This window comes from Sorex fumeus, unplaced genomic scaffold (assembly GCF_029834395.1).
Source record: "Sorex fumeus unplaced genomic scaffold, SorFum_2.1 ptg000092l, whole genome shotgun sequence".
NCBI classification, from domain to species: Eukaryota; Metazoa; Chordata; class Mammalia; order Eulipotyphla; family Soricidae; genus Sorex; species Sorex fumeus.
The window spans coordinates 9,724,570-9,739,261 of record NW_026606149.1 but is presented as its reverse complement, the minus strand read 5'-3'; positions in this window follow the sequence as shown (position 1 = coordinate 9,739,261).

Genomic DNA, 14,692 nt, shown 5'->3' with positions numbered 1-14,692 from the left:
CACCTGGGGCGTCATGGGGTGTCATTTCTGCGTGAGAAGCAGGATGACTCGGTGCAGCACAAACCAGACAGCCTGAGTGACCCGGAGCTCAGGGGAGCAGGAGTGACCTGGGGGTTCATGGGGTCAGGAGTGACCTGGAGCTCAGGGGAACAGGAGTGACCCAGGCGCTCATGGGGGCAGGGGTGACCCGGAGCTCAGGGGGGTGGGCCGGGAGCCTCCTCTCCTGTGAAGCCCGGCCTTGTTCCCTTCACTCCTGGTGGCCTATGGGTGGCAGCAAGTGGCGCCCCAGCAGGCTGGCGGGGTGAGGTCTGCGGTACCGTGTCCATCCGCCAGCAGGGACCTTAGCCACTGCTTGGGGAGGACGGCCGGGGCAGGTGCCCTGCTGAGGGAGGAGGGGAGACGGCTGGGGGAGAGAGGGGCCCGCGAAGAGTCAAGGCAGCTGCACTCGCCCCCCCCCCCCCCGCCCCGGCACAGCCCAGACCCCCCGCTGGGCCCTGTGGGAGGGACGCCGCCGGGAGGGGCAGGCTGAGTGGGACACGGCTGCAGCCCCCCACAGCACGCAGCATGGAGCCCCCGTGGCTGAGAAGCACCCGGACTGGCCCTGCTGGACTCGGGGCGCCCCTGGGAGGCCCTGAAATTAATCAGTGGGATAAAAACGCTGAACAGGAGCTTCTTGGAGTGCCGCGCCGGTGGCAGGGGGCAGCCCCGCACAGACCTTCCCGGTCCCCGGCCTGTCCGTGGGGAACATGCCGTGGGCGCCCGGCCTCTCTCGAGCGGGAAGGGGCAGCTCGTGGAGAGGGCACGCGTGGGCCGTCTCTGAAGCTGGGGGGAGCAGAGCGCGGGCTGGCCCGGTGCCAGGCAGGGAAGGTGCATGTGGGACCCTCGGCTGGAAGCACGTCAGGTGTCCTCAGGCGGCTGCGTCCCCCCCCACCCCTGCAAGAGGGACCCGGATGGCGGCCCCCCACCTGCCGACCTGCAGCTGGACTGGGTGGGGGGGGGCTGCTGAGAAGGAGGGAGCCCGCAGCCCGGCCCTCAGGACCCCTTTCACGCCCCGCGGGGTCTGGCTCTCTGTGAGTTTGGATGGGCGGAGCAGCGGCCGTGCTGGGTTCTGGGCCCAGGGAGGGAGAGAGCAGGAGCCGCTGACGCCCTGGCCCCGAGGGCGAGGAGAGGGGCTGTTTCCCGCCTTTATAGCGGGCACAGACGTCCCCGTGCCCCGTCCCCGCCAGCTTTCACTCAGGGCTACAGCTAAACCCGCCTCGTGTGCGTGTGTGTGTGTGTGTGTGTGTGTGTGTGTGTGTGTGTGTGTCCTGCGGGGGCTGCACCCCGGGGGCAGCTGCCTGGCTGGCACACCTTCTGCTGCGTCACTCGACAGGGACAGGGACAGGGACAGGTGCTTCGCTGGTCTCCACCGAGGGACGCGGATGCCCACGCAAACACACGGGGGGCGAAACCTGCCACCTGACGTGCCTTCCTGCCCGCCCAGGTTGGGCTCCAGCAGCGGCACAGTTGGCTGCCCCAGAGGCCAAGCCCGGGGCCGCACATCCCCCAGAGCCGCGCCCTGGCCACCACCCCCTCTGCCGCCCCAGGGGACACAGGAGCTGAGCATTGGGGACACGCACACGCAGGCAGACGCACATGAACTTGCACGCGTGGGCCCTGTCACGGGGCACAGCAGGGGAGCGTGCGGGTGCTGTAGGGTCCCTGAGCACTGTGGGCAGGAGCAGGGCATCAGCAGGGCCTCGGCACCAACTGTCCCGCGATGGCAGAGGACCTCCCGCCACAGAGCCACGGAGCCACGGAGCCACGGAGCCCACATACGAGTCTGCATGGAGCTCACACACGGGGCACACACTGAGCTCATACACGTGGGACTCACACACGGAGCACATGCAGAACACAGAGACCACACACATGTACATGGAACACGCAGGAGTACACACAGGCCACACATGGAACACACACATACACGGGGAACTCACACATGGAGCACATGCAGAGCACACACAGAACACACAGAGACCACGCACATACACATGGAACACACATGGAGCACACAGAGACTGTAAACATGGAACGCACACGGACCATACACATGGAACACATCCACGTGAAACTCACAGGCGGAGCAAAAGCAGAGCACACACATGGAACACATAGAGCACACACAGATACATGCAACACATACGCGGAACACAGAATACACACGGGCCACATACGAACCACAAATAGACGCATGGAGCACACGCATGGAATGTACGTGTACACATGGATCACACAAAGAGAACACACAGAGCCCATGAAGAACACCTGGAGCACACAGAATACACACAGAGCACACGTGAGCACAAACATGGAGTACACACGGAGCTGTACACAACACGTACCTGGAGCACATACTTGGGGAACACATATGGTGTCATAAGGAGCATACACATGGGACACACACATGGAGTACACACACGGAATAGAGTGGAAAACACACGAAGCACATACGGAGTCATATGGGGCTCATTCGTGAAGCACACATATGGAGCTCGGTGCACATGAGCGGGCCCCGGTCCACATGCTCACACGCACTCACCTGCTCACACGGGGCACGCCCACCCACCCACCCACCCGCCCACCCAGCCTGTGGGCCCACACACGCCTGCGCCCCGGTAGCACACTCTGGAGCTGGTGGCCCTGAGCGTTCCCAGGAGTGTTTCCTGAGCCCGGGGCTGTGTTCGGGCGCAGGGAGGCTGCGGGTGCGAGGGGCATCCTGAAACCAGGAACAAGGGACACCCCTTGGAATGTGTCCCCTCCCGGGGCTGGCCAGACTGACTCTCCAGCAGGGAGTGACGTGCGCCTGACTGCCCTATCAGGGAAGGGCCCCAGGCTCTGCGTATGGCGGCGTGAGGCTGCCTGCTCGGTGTGAGCCCCCACGGGGAGAGAGGATGGTCCCGGGGAGAGGGCAGCATTAACGCTCCCTGGCAGCGTGCGTCCACATGTGGGCTCTGGACACGGGGCTCGGGGCGGCTGAGTCTGCTGACCACGTGGCCTGGCGGCTCCCGTCCTTGCCCAGGGCCCACCGAGTCCCCCTTGTACCCCAGCAGCAGGGCTGCCCTGGCCCGGTGGCATCCAGGAAGTGCCAGGTGCCACTCACCCCCTCTTCCCACCACATCTCCTCAGAACCGTCTGCAGGCCCTGCCCACATTCTCCACAGGCTGGCGTGCGTCTGCGCTTGCTCAGGTGCTGACTTCATCAGGTACCGGGTGCGAGGGACCCTCCCCGCCCCACCCTCCCCTCCGCAGAGCCCCTGCTCTGAGGGACACCTCCGCTTCATGCAATACTGTCTGACCAGTTTTCTCTGGGTGGCATGGCATTATTTTGATGTCATCATTTAAAAATATTCATTACCTGAGCCAGGATCAGAGCCTTTTGTTTGGGTTTGACTTTGGGCCCACACCTGGCAATCCCTGGGTGTCGGGAACAGAAGCCCGACGTTCAGTTTTCCCCACACCAGCTGTTACGGAAACTATCCTCTCGGACTGTGCTCCTGCAGACCTGTAGACCACCAACTCTTATACAGAATCACAGAATCAAAGATCATCCTGTTATTCGTCGATTGCCTCGAGCAGGCCCCAGTAACGTCTCCTTCATCCTGGCCCTGAGGTTATATTCAAGGCTCTTTAGGAGAACGAGACCCATCATTGTTACTGGTATTTGGCATATTGGGTAGCCACGGGGAGTTTGCCAGACTCTGCCCTGTGGGCAGGCTACATTCGGTACTCTTATACATGGAAGATTTTTACCTCTTCCATCCCATTGGTTATCTGCCTTTATTTTCCTAACACGCCTTTTTGACTGCGATAGTTTTGCCGTCTATATTTAAAATTTGGTTCCTTCATTTTGCTCAAGACTGTGCTATCCCTTCAAGGCTTCCTGCAGATTTCCGTCAACTCACAGTCTGCGCTGGGTCACAGCACAAGTGTCCCGAGGCAGCTTCTGTGGACCTGTGGACGGGACACTGTCCCCCTGTCCTCTCACAGGGACACGTCACCCTCCTTCCCCACCACATGCATTCCTCAGGCTTCGGTTCTTTTGGATGTGGCTGTAAATGATACCGTTCTCTTAATTTCCTTTCGGAGAACTCATTTCAGAGAAACACTCTGGATCTTTCTGTGGCGAGGTTGTACATCGAAAATTCTCTCAGGACAGGTGGAAGGGAGAAGGGATCACTAAGAAAATGATGGTTGGAGGGATCGGTCGGGATGGGAGATGTGTGCTGAAAGTAGAAAAAGGACCAAACATGATGGCCTCTCAGTGTCTGTACTGCAAACCATAATGCTCAAAAGTAGAGAGAGAGTATGGGGAATCGTGTCTGCCATGGAGGCAGGGGGAGGGTGGGGAAGGGGGGTTAGGCTGGGGATATTGGTGGTGGGGAATGTGCACTGGCGGAGGGGTGGGTGTTTGATCATTGTACGACTAAAACTCAAACATGAAAGCTTTAACTATATCTCACAGTGAATCAATAAAATAATAAAAAACAAATTCTCTAAATTTAGCGCCAGTTCTCACTGTTGTTGTTTTGTGGAATGTTCTGTGTCTTCTCTAGACACGCCCCTTCACATCTTTGCTTCTGACGGGTTCCTGGAATCTCGCCGACGGCCAGTGCCGAGGGGCTCCCGCAGACAGTGGGGGACACGGGTGCCCACCCTGGGCCGGACCAGAGAAGCTCCCGGCTCTCCAGCATTGAGCGTGTTTCCCGGCGCTGCTTCTGTGAGCTGGCGGCGACGCTGAGGAGCTGTGGCGGGGACCATCTGGCCTGACAGCCTGCGCTACTGAGAGGCTTCCTCTCTCGTCTCTGCAGCAAGCCTGACCCTGTTCGGAGCCGCTGCCGGAAGCAGACAGGTGTTGTCACTTACAGACGCAGCCTCGGAGCAGAGCTGTGGGCTGCAGACTGCCAGCAGCGGACGTTATCACCCTTCATCTCTGCCTGCAGGAGTGCAGGTATGCAGAGACACACAATAGATGCAGGAATGCACAAGGTGCGTACAGCGAAGACCATTGCAGTGAGCAGATGGTTCCATCCTAGTACACACAGCAACGCATAGCAACACAAAACACCTGATACGCACAAGCAGTGGTGATACGGCAGTGATGTGAAACTTATATAACATGCCACACACACACACACACACACACACACACAGAGCCCTGCATGTGGCATCAGGTTTGAGGATGGAATTAAATGGCCCTCTGCGTTTCCGCCCACGTTCGACCCCGGGTCTGTCCACTCAGCCCTGAGCCGGGTCTGTCAGTGCTGGGACTCGCAGCAGCTCCTGGCCATGGGCGGCTGATTCCCTGTGCCATGGCCTGTTGCTGAGTTTTCGCTCGCCCTGTGTGACGCCTTGGCAGTCTCGGCTGGGCCCCAGGCATGTTTCCTGCGTGAGGCGAACACTCCCATGTCCCAAGGCCCCTGCAGTTTGCCTGCACGTCTGTGTCCCGGGCGCACTCGTCCTCCTCTCCGGAGCCCCATCCGGCCCTGTTGTCTGCCCTGAGCCTGGCATCGCTTTGGTCAGCGGAGCTGAAGGTGGGGGGGGGGGGGGGAGGTTCGAAGCCACCGTGAGGCCAGTTCCCAGCGGCTCAGGGCTTGGGGCAGAGCCGGGGTGGGGGCCAGGGCAGACAGGTGTGTGGCCTGGGCCCCTGTGGTCTCTTCCCTGTCCCCGTGGTCCCGGGCAGGCCCTGCAGGGGGTTCTGTCACGTGTCCCCACATGCAGAGTGACAGAGACAGCTGTGGATCCCGTCAGCGGCCCGGAAGCTCAGAACACCTGCAGGTCCCCCCTAGAGCCCCGGGGCCACGGAGGGTGGGTGTGAGCAGCCCCTAGCACCCCTGCACGCAGGTCCAGAAACCAGAGGGGACGGAGGGCGCTGGTGCCCAGGCCGGCTGCGGCCGCAGCGTCTGCTATCGTGCCTGCCATCACACCTTCTCCAGGCACCCAGAGGGGCCGCAGGGGGACCCTGAGGCCCACGGGGCCGTGAGTGTGCACACACGGAGCGGGGATTGGCGGCCACAGGGCAGACGCACCCCGATAGCCCGGAGGGGGCGTGGCTCTCAGTCCACCCCCAGGGAGGTGTTTGCCTTTCACCCCAGGGGGGCGGCCGGTGGGGTGTGACTATCCAGGTGTGGGAGGATGGACTCGGGCAGCATCTCCTGCAGGCCTCGGGGATGCAGAACCCTCGAGAGCAGAGTGAGAGGTGATGAGCGTGACCGGGCGGTTAGAGCTGCCCGTCCGGACAGGGTTGGTCAGCGTTTAACCCCGGCTCCGTGGGCGCCCGGCCATAGGCCGTCTTGGACGCCTTGCTGGGGGAGGCAAGGCCAGGCATGGTGCCCGGGCCAGCTGGGGCCTCTGTGCTCACGTTTGTGCCCGGCCCCCCAGGCACTTGGCTGCTCCAGCAGCTGCACCGTGGGGATTTAGGTACAAACAGAACCGACTTGGGCCCTGCTCTCCGGGGAGCTACTGGGCTTCTGCTCCCGAATGTTTCCTGCTACAAAGTCCGCTGGGGCAAAATGGATGGACAAGGGGCGGGTAGGGGGCGGGCAGGGGGCACCCCGCCCTCCGGCCTTCATGCAGACGGTGTGGGCGGCGCTCAGCGGCCATGGGTGCTGCAGTGCTGAGAACCCAGACCTCCGCAGGCCTGTGTGGACGGAGGGCGCGGTCAGGCTGGCCCGTGGAGGTGGTTGATGGGTGCTGGCCCGGGCGGACTGCGGAGCCCGAGGTTCCGGGGCTTCAGCGCAGTGGTCAGTGGGGACGGGGCTGTGTCCCGCTGTCCCCACTCGAGGGCCGGCCAGAGGTGCTGCCTCTAGGCATCCCCTGTACCGGCAGCTCCGGGGGCTCCCTGAGACCAGAAGGCCCTCCGCTGATCTCCTGGGTGTCCGCAGCACATATGGTGGGAGCCCCGAGCTGTCCCTCAGCTGCCTGTCCACGGGGACGGTGGCCCGGCTGGGTGACCACCTGCTTGGGCGCAGGGCAGGCAGTGGCTGTCCAGGGCATGGCACTGTGACGGCAGAGCCAGCAGACTTAGGAGGGGCTGGAACCCCTGGGTGCTGCCCAGAGTGACCCCTGCCTGGTTCAGAGCGGGTGACCCCTGAGCGTCGCCGGGTGTGTTCCCAAATCCCTCTCCCCGACCAGATCAATACACCAGCGTGTCTAGTGTTGGCTCAGCCCTGCCCACCCCACCCTGAGCCCGGCGGCTGGTGGCTCCCACAGGCGGTGCTGGGCACCAGGCCCTCCTGGGTCACTGAGCCCAACTCCCCACTGGCAGGGAGAGGGGGCGGCTCCATCCAAGTGCCGTGGACTGCAGGGTCCATCTCCCTCTCCGGGACAGGGGCCACCCGCTGCCCACTGTCTGCAGAAGGTGAGGGGGCGGCTCGGGACCCCACTGACCACCCGTGTCCACCCTCCAGTGAGTCTTTCCCCAGACAGGCTGCCCCCAAGGGCTCCCGACACCCACAGAGCCCAGCCTCCTCCGCAGGACTGTGTCCATCTCTGGGTCCGGCCAGTGCTGCTGGCTGCCCAGCTCAGGGCTCATGCCTTCTCGCCTGCACGCCCGGCCCCAACTGTCCCCTGCACAGGGCCTGGACACTGGGAGGGTGTGGGGTACGGGGTCAGGAGGCACCCTGACCAGCACGCCAGGCTGCTGCGCCCACCCTCTGTCAGCCAGGAGGGAGGGAAGGGGAGGGGGAGGGGAGGGGGAGAGGGAGGGCCCAACCAGCGGCCATCTGCAGCGGGGCTGGCCTGGGGTGTGTCCACCCCGACGTCGCAGTGTGTCTGAGGGTAACGGGGCGCAGGCAGGACTGGAGTAAGGGACATGATGCAGTTCCATGATGCCCTTTGCCCTCTCTCGGGCCAGACCCCATCTCAGCATCCCAGTGCCTCGAGAGGGGCCAGGGATCAGGGGACCACAGAGCCTGGAGGTCCGGGGCGGGAGGCTTTGGGGACCGGGGCGCGGGTCGGCTTCCCGGGAATCCGCCTCCTGCCGCCTCGGGAGACGGGGAAGGCCGTGGAGTGAAGCTCTGGGCCTGGCATCTGCTCCAGAACCTTCCTGATGAAGAAAAGGTTGTCTTCATTAAGGGCATTAATATTCATGCGGCACGGTAATTCTGACACGGAAAAGGTCTCCGTAACCTTTTCTCGTGTGAGAATTTTTTACTTCTCAAGGAAATTACAGTCCAGCAATGACTTAATTAATGCTGCTCCTCGCGGCTTGAGCCGAGCTGTCAGTTCGGGCAGGCGGGATCTGTCAGCGCGTGGCCGGGTGGGCACGAGGGAGAGGCTGCCGGGCCCGGAGGGGCGTCGCTGCCCTGTCCTCCCGCCGGTACCATGCCGCTGACCGCTGGGGTGGAGGCCACGCATGGGTTAGGGCCCGTCTCATCCCCGGGTTTACTGGGTTTGGTCTGCCGGGCTCCAGGTCAGGGAGGGGGACGGGGCGTCCGGGTGGGCTGGGGGCGCCAGGGGGAAGTGGCCAGCAGAGAAGGGGCTCCGTGGGGAGACTGGCCTCCAGCCCTCAGCCCGTCCCTTCCTCCAGGGCCTCCAGGAGAGGGGCTTGCCCAGGGGCAGGAGTACAGGGTCCCCCCCGACCATCTCCCTGACCCTGACCCTCCCCCCAACCATCCCCCTGACCATCCCCCCCACCATCCCCCTGACTATCCCCCTGACCATCCTCCCGGCCATCCCCACACTCTCTGTCACCTCTGGCACCCTGGAGGTGTCTGGCAGCCAAGATCCCATGTCCTGCCCTGGGGTCACTGGGCTGGGCGCTGTCTGGCTCCTTTGTGCCTTGCCGTCTCCAGGGGCTGCAGAACCCACCGGGAGGCCCAGCCCAGCTTTTGCAGGGACCCGGCAACATCCACATGCAGGGCTCCTCGAGCATGGGCCGACAGTGGGGAGTGTGCTGGCCTCCGTCTCCGTCTGAGCTGACCACGGGCCAGCTGGGGGCTCCCGATGGCCGCGGGGTGGTTCTCACTCCCCCGGGGAGAGGGCAGTGCCGAGGGGGCCAGCAGGTCCAGATGGACAGGGGCTTGCTGCTGCGGGAGCTTCAGGGCCGGACAGGAGAGGTCAGTGTCCAGCTGCAGAGATTGGCACGTTCCCACCCCCACTCCCCCCCGCATGGAGACCAGGATCACGGCACTTCACACGCACCGCCTTGGTGTCCAGTCAGGCGGGTGGACTTCCTGGGTGCAGAGCTCCCGGTATCCCAAAAGCTGGGACCTGCTGAGCTTGGCTGGTACCTGCCCCCACAGGAGCAGGCAGGGGCCCAGCCGTGCCGGGGACCACTGGGGTGGGGTAGGGTGGGCAGTTGTCAGAGGAGACAGAAGGTGGACAACCCTCCCTGTCCAGGCCCATCTCCTGTCTTCTAAAGAGGGAGGGTGTAATGTCTGGAACCACAGCACCCATCTGGGGGCGTGAGGCAGATCCATGGGGACGCAATGGGGGTGACCAGGCTGCAGAAGGCTCCGTGGGCACTGTGGCCGCCTGCCCTGGCCTCGCAGCTCAGCGGGCAGGCGGGCTGTCCACTCATGGCCAGGAGCTGAGAGCAGAGCTGGAGGCAGTCAGGACTGCCCCTGGGCCCGCCCCATGGCTCCCAGCCCCTGGGAGGGGGGTGCCCATGAGTGGACGAGTGGCCGTGGGGCCAGAGGGGAGGGGCTGGGCAGCTCTGCAGGACCCCAGGGTATGGAGGGCTGGCCAGGACCGAGAGCAGCCCCTGAGGCAGAGCAGGGACAGGCCAGGCTCCCGGGTGAGGGCTGCAGTGGGCAGGGCTGCCCGGGAGGCCACCTGGGGACTCGCCCTTCGGCCCCGAGGGTGTGTGTGGGACCCCAACAGGGACTGCCACACCCCTGCCCAGCAGCCCCGAGGCTCAGGGTGAGAACCAGGGTCATGGGGGCCCCTGGGTGCGGCCCCGTTCCCACCCACCTCCCTGTTTCTCCAGCGCACCCCCAGCCCCGGACGCCAGCGCCCACCGTGGTCAACGTTCCATCACAGCATCCCACCAGCCCACCCTCAGGCACTGCAGCGGGGTCAGGGGTGGACAGCACCCCGGGTGCTCTGGGTCCCACAGCGAGGGAGGTGCAGATGGAGGCGCCCTCAGAGCCCTGCGGCCTGGCCTCGCCCCCCTCCGAGACCCTCACACTCTGCTGAGGGACCCCCGGCCCCCTCGGGCACAGAGCGGCCAACGCCCTGCAGGAGGGTCCCGCCAGCCTCGGGAGCCGCACCCCCCACCTCCCCGGGCCTGCAGGGGAGGGGCCGGCCTCGCACGGCGAGAAGCTCCTCTGACACACACAACCTTTTAAATAAATCATTCATTTCCGTAAAGGTTGGCGGTGTCACTGCCCGCCAGCGCCCGAGTGTTGGAGTAACTGTTTGCGTGGTGTCAGGTACAGCCGACGGGCAGCAAACGTGACCGGGGAGAGGCGTTGCAAGGGCCGGCTGCTGGCGGGACCCCCGAGTCCAGGAGCCGAGGCTCCTGGCGGGGAGGAGGAGGGGGCAGGGAGCGGAAAGACCCCTGCGTGACGTAGCACCCGCAGCCGAGCCTCCTATGGCTTCCTGCTCCTGACACAGGGCCTCCCGCCAATGACTGTCAGGCCTGGCTGCCTGGGGTTCCACCTGACCCCGGGTGCCCGGACAGGCCACACGGGAACTGGCCCCCACACTCACTTGCCACATGGAAGAAGCCGGGGGCACCTGAGTCTTTTATTTTGCTGGTTCGGGGCCCACTCCCAGAGGGGCTCAAGGCTGACTCCTGGCCCTGTGCTCACTCCTGCTGGGGCTCAAGGGGACCCTGTGTGGTGCCAGGGAGCGAACTCAGGTCAGGTGGGTGCAAAGCAAGTGCGCTGCCCACTGCACCGCCTCTCTGGCCCCCCGCGTCCAGCCTTACTGCAGAACCCACAGGAAGACCATCGCGGGCAGGGCCTGGGAAGAGCAGGTGCCCACGGAGAGCGGGCATGGGAGTGGACAGCGCCCTGAGTGACCCGTCCCTGCCCCCCCTCACCGCCCGCCCACCCCCAGGCCTGGCTCATGTGCTGGTGGCCTGAGGTTTGATCCCACGGCTCCCACAGCGCTGGGCCGAGTGGCCCGCAGGGGGGACTCTGGGACGAGGACGCCCCCTCAGGTCTAGTCACAAGCCCCCTGGGTGTCGGCTAGATCAGGGACTGGCATGGGACGGAGCCCGCAGCTGCCCGCAGACACACTTCTTGTCTCCAGTGAGAACTTGCATGGGGCTGGTACCCTGGGAGCCCTCCCCAGCCACAGTGCTGGGTCCCTGTCCTGTCCCCGCCTGCCCATGAACGTCCCCCTGGGGAGGCCCCATCGCGAGGTGCTGGCCAAGATGCTGCTGTCCAGCTGCCCCCGACAGCCCAGGGACCGGCAGGAGCCACCCAGGTCCTTGGTTTCTGCCTCGCGTCTCAGAGAGGGACAGCGGAGGGACTCAGGGCCCTGAGGGCAGACTGGCACCCACGGACGCCCACGTCTGTCCAGCAAAGCTCCGGTTCAGGTGGGAGAACTCTGGGTCTCGGGGAAGTGGGGGGCAAAGGGGTGATAGGTGAGAGGGGCCCCCGGCATGCCAGGACTTGGCACAGGCAGTGCAGGTCCATCCCCGCACGTGGGGAGGACTTGGGGGGAGTGAACAGAAACCACAAAGACTCAAGCTCGAGATTCCTGGGAACCAGCCGCAGTTACTTCGGCTGGAAGCAGGAAATGACACTCGGAGACGCAGCCACTTAGAGCAGGGCCAGGGCCAGCACGTGTGACAATGATACAAAAGGACGATATGACAGTGACCGTTGGGAATGATCACACTGGAGGAGAAGTGGGTGTTAAAAGTAGGTAAAGGGATAGACACGACCTGTACTGCAAATCACAATCACAAGGCGGGGGGCGGGGAGGGGGGAGAGGGAGGGGAGAGAGAGAGAGAGAGAGAGAGAGAGAGAGAGAGAGAGAGAGAGAGAGAGATTGATTGTGAGAGAGAGGTGCCTGCCATAGAGGCAGCCTGGGGGGGGGGTGATGGGTGTTGAAACAGTGACTGAAACAAAAAATAAATCAAGATGTAATTAATTAATAAATAGGACACGTGCAAGCATCGGTATTAAAGAGCCCGAGACACGTGTGAGAGGGAATCACAGCCACAGACGCAGGAATGGACCGTGTCCAGGGACCAGTCGGCTGGACCTAGAGGAAAGGTTGATTCCCCGAGGAATTTCAGGGCGGAATCAAGGCCCCAGTCAGCTGCGGTGTTTTCCCCTCTGTGGGGATGAACATCTCGGGATTCATCCAGCTCTCTCTCTAAACTGGGCCGAGAATGACCAGGACAACCTCACCGAAGGCTGAAGGCCGAAGACTTCAACCTTTCTGATGCTAGAACTTTCCCCAGCCACGTGGCCTCAGACACGCCTCCCGAACTCAAACCCCACCCGCCCTTGGTCATCAGCGAGATGGGATGGGGAGGGGACGGCCGGGCTTGCAGCAGTGACACTTAGATGCGATGTGAGCAGTCTGGGGGCTCAAGAGGGGCATATCCCAACGGGGGTAGGGCTATATCTGAAAGGTAAAATGGGGGAAAGAAAGAGATACTCTGAAGAAAACGTAAGATAGTTTATCTTCGTGGCCCTTGAGATGGCAAAGATTTCTTAAATAGAACTGCAAGATGTCAGAATACTACCGGAAGACACAATTACACAGAGTGTCTTAAGACGAAGAACTTTTGTTCGTCAAAAGGCACCAAAACACGTGGAAATGCGACCCCCAAGGTGGGGGGGAGCTTTGAGATAGCTGTTGGCCGTCTGTGGGATTCACGTGGGACTATAAATCACGAACAAGAAAGGGGCCAAGAGAAAAACGTGAAAACGGGCAAACAACTCCCCCCCCACACACACACAGAGACAGAGATAGAGAGACACACGGAGAGAGGCGGGTTGGTGGGAGAGCAGCCAGCAGGGGGCTGACAGTGACTTTAGTGAACCGTTTGAAGACAGATGTCGCATGTAAATTATAAAGTAAATAATGTGCCTGCAAAGGGGGGCTTGAGGGGTGGGTGGGAGGTGGGAACAGTGGCAGAAGGTCACACGGGTGGTGGGGTTGGTGATGGAACACGGATTCCCTGAAACAACTGTATTATGAGCAACCTTGCACATCTCTCTGTTTAAATAAAAAAAAATTTTTTTAAAAAGATAATATAATGGCAAGTTTAAAGGTAATATAATTACAAGTTTCTTTCCCTCCTTGTGTTTACAAAGCAAGTGTCCTGAGCAAAATATGTATCACTGTACTGTAGGTACCTTGTCACATTGGAATAAATGTACCACAGCCAGCAACAGCTGGACTCGGGGGGGGGGGGGGGGGCAGAGGTACCTGCATCCAGGCCAGGAGTGACGGCCGACGCGAACACAAACCAGAGGAAGAACGGGGTTAGCAGAGCGATCTATCAGAAGTGCACCCGGATAAGTATGCATGTGCTCTCTTCATAAGATTATCTACAGCGGAACAATAAAAACGTATTTTTGGACTTGTAACACGTATAAGAATAATGACACGAAGGGTAGAACTGAAACTCAGAGGAGGAAAAGCCTATTTCTCATCTACCTGAAATACACAGATAAATTAAAATGTATTATAAGCCCTAGAGCAGGCATTAAAAATAACTTCAATACATACATAAGATCATTAGTGGGATTATTATGTTACACTAGAAAATATTTTCATTTAATGCAAAATAAGGTTTTCAAGGAGAAAGGCGGACACATCAAAGACACAAGCCAACAGAAAACAAAAGGCAGGCAAAAACAAGACAGCGGGGAGGACACTGGCCTCGCACGCGACCAGCCTGTGTTTGATCCCGGGTACCACACTTGGCCTCCTGAGCACTGCCAGGAGGGATCCCTGAGCACAGAACCAGGAGCAAGCCCTGAGCACTGCTGGGTGTGGTCCGGACCCGAACTCCGAAAAATAAAAATAAAAGGAAACAAAGGCAAAATAGAAGACCCAGCTTATCCCATGAAACACTGAGGGTCAGTGGGCCTCATGGTCCAGGAGAGAGGTTAGACTCGGCAGCTCGGATGAATGCCATGTGCAGGGGACGCCTTTGAGTCCACAGCAGGAAGAGGGTGTGGTCAGGGCCTGCATCCTCCTCAGAGCTCGGGGACTGGGCCAGCAGCAGAGGATGAACCCCGAGAAAGGCGAGACAAAGGAGGGACACTTCACAGAGACCAAGGGACACCTGGCGATTACCTCTGACCAGACGGAGAGAGACCGGCTCTGTGGAGGAGCTGGCCAGGAGCCCGTGGGCAGGGCCTTGGTTCACCCTGGAAAGCCCGAGAGGAAAGGTCTGCCTCGGCCTCGGCCCTGTGGGGAAGAGAGAGAAGCCCACGGGAAAGGTGTTGCCACAGCACCGGCTCTCGGGGTTTCAGAATCCTGGAAGAACACAAGAACGACAGGACGCGAGAGAGGAAACTCAACCGTGTTGGTCTGCCCTCAGAACGAGCACCCCGAACACGAGAATTCGAACATGCTGTGGGTTACACTCACATGCGCACACATGCACGCTGCCCACGCATACCACACAGATGGGGCATCACGCTCTTACACACGGAGCGCTCGACCGTCACTTACCAGCATGCCCACACTTGCATGCCTGACGAGCACAGCCTCTCGCGGCTGAGGGA